Genomic DNA, 6118 nt, shown 5'->3' with positions numbered 1-6118 from the left:
AGACTATGGTTGATAAATAAAGAAAAAATAAAGTGATTTTGAGGCTTATATGTTGGAGATACAAAGAAGAATGAGAGTTTTCAATAAGAAAGAGAACTTGAGATTAGAAAGAGTATATTAGAGAGTGTTATGGGAAAAAAATTCTTTGAGAAAATGATTCAAAAAGATGGTGAGAAAATTGAAAAACTTTTGGGAAAGAGTAGGATGAATTCTTTCTCAGAGACAGGATGTTGTGTCTGTTTTGATCACATGACATTCATTTTTCCTTCTTCATGACACCCAATTACCTCTTGGGGAGTACTGCTTCTCCATCAGGTATAGTTCAGTGGGTCAGTCCTTGGAGGTCTTTCTTCTCCTTAGCCAACAAGCAACTTCTATAACCCAAGTCAAATCATTTGGGTTCTTTCTCCGTAGATATCAAATAGTAGAGAGAGTGACAAGAGACTAGAAATGGATTCATCAAAAATGTCAGGCCTGGAATGCCAAGCTGTTTTTGCCATCAAACAAATCATTTTTAAATTCCCTCTGGGATTTCCTTGGTTCCCATGAAATATCAAATCTGTTTCAGGCTTCTTGGTACCATGATCTAACTATATCCTTCAGATAAATTTTATTTTTCTCTGGAAAAGTTTATTTGTGTTACCCTAGCCAAAAAACTTTGGTTGGAGAGGTGGGGGGAGGGAGGGAGAGAGGGAGGAAGGGAGAGAGAGAGAGAGAGAGAGAGAGAGAGAGAGAGAGAGGATCTTTGAAAGAGTAATATGTTCGAACGAGTAAATATTGATGATTCTCTTATAAGGTAAACAACTCTAAGGTGCATATAAAATAGTTATCACTTTTGGGATTCAGGGGCTTGAGAAGAGCCTTAGAAGAGCCAGAGAATCTTTTCTTTGTTTTTGTTTTTGGTCTTATAACTGCCACCAAAAAGAATGGGTTAGAAACCAATAAGGATGATGAAGAGAATAAGATATTTCATTGAATCTGAAAAACATAAGATTTTGATGGCTCTCAAAAAAACATAATCTGCAAATTTAGTAGCATTTAGAAATAATGGAAAGGTATTAGAGAATAAAATCTGTAGGGATTAGAGAAGAAAAATCAGAATCAGATTCAGGGATTAATGGAGTATATCCTATACTAAACAGTCAAGAGAGTAAAAGAAAGAAAAGGATTAGTAAATATATATTCTTGACATGATGAGCTCTAGGATTCTGGTCCAGGTGGCTTTCTAGATCCTACCTTTGAGGGCAAGTAGAATCAAACATCCGAACCTAAAAGGTTGTAGAAAGACAGGATTCAGGATTAAGCAATTCTGAATATTTATACAGATGTCTATAGGCAGCAAAGACTAAAGGAAAACTCAGCCAATGACCTAAGAGGGAAAAATAAATTATAACCTTAAATGAAGTGCTGAGCCTCAATCCCAGGATCAACAAGTGCCACAAATGTGAAAAATGTGTTATAAATTTAGAAATTTGGGATATATAGACCAGACCAAGATTTGTTGTGATCCAAGTGATTTTGGAGGATCAAGGCAAAGCTTCATACCTGCTGTTGAAAGGACATGTAATAATAGATTAATGAAGCTGAGATGTTTGCCAACTAGTAGCCAGTAATAAATAAGTTGGAGGATAGCGGAAGCCATCACAAAAGCAAAACCAAAGTTACTAAAATTGAAAGAGAAGATGTGGAGAAATAGGAGAGCCCATTCAGAAAGAGAAATTTCAGGATTGACGATGTAGACAGCCATTTGAATGGGCCAAGGGGAAAGCTGCTATTGCAAGGAAATGGACCCAGAGTATGTGGTGAGTCATAAGCATAAAGATTAATTATGATTGTTGAAAAGTTTTAAGAAGAAAAGGTGAAGAAAAAAGTGTCAACATCCTTTGTAAAGCAAATTTCAGGCAGATCAGTCGATAAGGAAGGGACAGAGGGAGAGGTCAGAGCCAAGAGGGACCTAGGTGACTGAGACTGTGTGTGTAGACTGCTAGTACGAAAGATTGCTCTAAGAATCCTGGTTTTGTAGTAACTCTGTTTTTGTTTTCCTTTACTGGGTCTTTAGGCCAATCTTATCTTCTTGAAATGTAATGATTTCCATAAAGAGACCTGTATCATCACTGCAGGACCAAGACTTCTATACATAGACAAGGTCCCCCTGAGGGCAGCAAGTTTCCTTCCTGAGAGATGGGCACAGAGGAAGATAGTGAAGTCCTGTGACAGGTGGAGCTAACATGCTGGGCACTCCAGCTACATGAGGCAGACAATAAAGAGGCTTGGGCAGGTTGCATGGCAGAATAACAACATATCTAGCTTAAAATTCACATCCTTCTTACGGAAAAGATGCTTAACAAAAATATAATTTTAAGATGATTAATAGTAGTCAAAAGCATAGACTTTGGGATAAGAGAAATCTCGATTAAAATATTGGCTCTGCTACTTAATGATGTGTACCTTCAACAACTTCCTTACCCCTCTGAGCTTGTTTGATCATCTTTCAAATTCTAACAATATTTCATTATATCATCTATGTCTGTGAAATAAACCTATAATTCTTCCCTCGTTATGTATGATCATTCTGTGAGCAGACGTCAAAGATGTGGTGAGTGAGTGTTCATTAAATAGTAGCTTAAAACAAAATCTAACCAATTGGATCAAAGTAGTTTTTCAAATTCCTATATTTTTCTCTCTTAATATCATATTTTTAAAATTTTAATATTTTTTCTAATTTGCTTTATTTTGTCTTGGTTCTTTTTTATTTATAATCTAACACATTCAATCTATGGCCATTTTTTTTCATTTCTTCATTTCTTATTTTAGTATTTATATCATGGCATAAATCTTGCCTTATATTATTATTGTAATTATTTCTTTGATAACGTAAATTCAGTGGATATTATATATCCAGTGAAAATGCAAAAAGCCAATCACTCCCTTACTCTCAACCTTCCAGTCACTTCCCATCATAGTAAACATGACACTAGAAGCTCCTGCCACGTAATACAGAACACCCTTTATCAGGTCCTGATTATTCCTAATGGAATTTCCTTCAGCTCTCTCCACTCATCCCTGCTCCAGCTTCCCCATCCCATCAGATTCCAGGACCTTGATGTTTCTAGAACAATCTAAGTGCATTCTGATCGCAGAGTGTTTCATTTTGTTATTTCTTTTCCAGAAATGCTCTTCCCCAGATAGGGTGGGCAGCCAGCTTCTTTACTCCATTCTTGATGCCCCCAAAATGTCACATTGCCCACATCAGGCCTTCTCTTATCAACCAGTACAAAAGAGCATACCTGCCTGTGCATTCATGCCCTTTCTGACTTTCTTTCCCCTCCTTCTCACAATAATTACTGTTTCCAGACATTATGGTTACCTTAGGAGTTACCTTGATTTTTGTTTTTGTTTTTGTTTTTTGCCTTGTAGCCTTTTCTCCTCTAAGGGAAGCACTATGGCAATGACCTTCATCACAATGGTTAAAATAGTCATTATTTCAGTCAATTAAAGTTCACCAGAGAAGCTGAAGAGAGTTGTACAGTTTTGAAAAAGATTGAATTATTTTTCCAGCAAACATTTTATTTATTCAGCTAGAAATTGTTCTAAAAATTGATGGAATCATCAGAAAATTTCAGCACAAGTTTCAGCATCTTAATGACCACCAAGGCCTCAGCTCTGGGCTTGCTTTGGCTCTCCTAGTCCTTAATGGGGTGAGAGGAAAAGAGGGATCATTAACACAAAAAAAGTCAGATGTTGCTTACTCACCTTTCCCAGTCAATGGACAAGCTTCTCAATTCTTGTCCAGAGCAGAAAAGAGCCAATACTTCAGGAAAGTCTAATAAAGAGTTTGAATTGTGTTATAGAATATCTCTCTCTCTCTCTCTCTCTCTCTCTCTCTCTCTCTATCTATCTATCTTTCTGTCTGTCTTTTTGATACTGGTAATTGAACTCAAGGGAACTCGACCACTGAGCCACATCTCCAACCCTATTTTGTATTTTATTGAGAAACAGGGTCTCACTGAGTTGCTTAGTGGCTTGCTTTTTGCTGAGGCTGGCTTTGAACTCACAATCCTCCTGTCTCAGCCTCCCAAGCTGCTGGGATTACAGGCGTGCACCACTGTTCCCAGCAGATATAGAATCTGTTTTAACAATGTAGATTTATCAACAGTATCAATCAAAATCCACTGCTTCTGATCTAATTATTTTATTTTTGCAATTTATTGTTTTTTTCTCTCAATGTAATTTTAATAAATAATTTTATTTCCCGTGCAAAAATAATAATTATCCCAGCACAAAGAAAAATCCCTCATTCTTCTTTGGAAAGAAAAAAAACCCCATATTTTTCTGCTCCCTATCCATCTAAGAGATGAACACACATCCCCTCAAAATTCAAAATATTATTCTTGGCCTTGGATTGCACATAGAGGCAGTTTTCGATAGGCTCATGCAAGTCACCCAGAATGGACAGCTGGAACCCCTGCAGGCAGTATTGCCTTCTTAGGAAATTTCTTAAAATCAACTCTTGAGAATTGTCTGATTGTGTACTAAGGATCTAAGATCTCAACAACATCTGCTGTTCTATCTTACAAAATAAACTCAGCGGAAATTTTGGAACTGTCCTGGTAAAGAACATTAGTAGCATTGACCCCACCAGGCAGGATTTCAGTAACTCGAGGTTTGTCAATTTTCTTGGCAGTTCTTTTCCCCTTTTCCACAATACCAACAATCTATGCCTGGCAACCCTTGGAAGACTTGATGGCAGAACAAAAGCAAACCATCTATTCTCTTAGTAGACAAATCAGTAATACCCTGGAGGTTTCGGCTGAGATTCCTGGAAGAAGTCCAAACTGCCCACTGGCCTTGTGGATGGTAGCCATCTTGGCCACAATGCTGCTGATGAATGCCAAAAGACATCTCCTTTCTCTGTTGTTTTACAAGGTTCTGAGAATGCCCAAGTATGCCAAAGCCTGTGATATCTGTGGCTGCATGGGCATTATACTGTGCATTAGTCAAGTGGCAGTTCTGTTTAGGATAGCCACACTGATCAGAGCTTCCTGATAGACCACCATTTTTTTTTTCTTATTCCATCTTTCAGGATTATCCAGCCTCTATTGGGCCCTTACAGCAACTTGAGTTCCCAAGGGTTTGGTTAACACAAGCACATCCTGAACAACAACGGCGCTGTCTGATATTAAGTTCTGGCCAACAAATCACAGTGGCAACTCTGCCAATGATAATCCAAATGTTGACCAGTGTGATCACCAGTCATTGTGGACCCTCCTTGCTCAGCAGCATCCCAAAGCCTTGGGTCATGAGTGGTATTACTTTCTTCTTGTTCCTCCTCACTCACTAACTGGCTGACACTGAGTAACATTAACATATCCTCACGTTCAGTAATGCTCATGGCCTAGAGGTCTTGGCATGTTTGGCCAAGCAATGTACCCCACGCTGTAGGAACCTTCCATCAAGGGGTAAAAGAAGCCATGGATATGCACCAGTGGCAGGCCCAGTGCCTCAAAGGAATGACATAAGAGTTCAATCCAATGCCCAGGGCTGGAAAGGCTGGGACAAGGCCAGTCAGGGCTAATGGAGATGACAGGATGGCTTGTGAAATTGCCAATTTCCAGCCATAGCTGAGGCCCAGGCCCTGCTGGGGCTATGATTTCAGCCCCATCAGTCCCACAGGAGTTTGAGCTGCATCCCCTGGGGGACCTTGCAGATTCAGCTCTTCCTACCTGTGAAGACTGTCAGCCACCAGCTGGAGATGAGTCCCAGTACCAGGGGATTAAAGGACCAGTGTTTATAGAAGCCTCTGCCAAGAAAACCCACATAGTGGGAGAAACCTTGTGCCACCACCATCATCTCTTGGCTGGCCCCCATAGCTTCCACCATTGCATCTGCCTATCAGGGAGGAGAGGGAGAGGAGAGGGCTCCTTTATGATCTACTCATGGTAATAGGAAATAACAATCAAACATTGTCCTCAGAGATTCTCCTGTGCTTCACAGACTCAAATGTACACTACCTTCCTCTAAACACCAATTTAAGTGACAAATTCATGTGCACATTTTGGGGAAGGTTTTTTTCATATCCTAAAGATTGGAAAACACCTGGCACATCAATACTTCTCAG

The 6118-nt window shown here is 39.3% G+C and overlaps 1 pseudogene; it reads right to left on the bottom strand.

Annotated features, from left to right (window-relative positions):
• Window positions 1-4571: 4571 nt before the first annotated feature.
• Window positions 4572-5880, bottom strand: LOC143398542 (selenide, water dikinase 2-like; annotated as a pseudogene).
• Window positions 5881-6118: the final 238 nt, after the last annotated feature.

Source organism: Callospermophilus lateralis, chromosome 4, assembly GCF_048772815.1.
Source record: "Callospermophilus lateralis isolate mCalLat2 chromosome 4, mCalLat2.hap1, whole genome shotgun sequence".
NCBI lineage: Eukaryota > Metazoa > Chordata > Mammalia > Rodentia > Sciuridae > Callospermophilus > Callospermophilus lateralis.
This window is presented reverse-complemented; position numbering and strand designations above follow the sequence as displayed.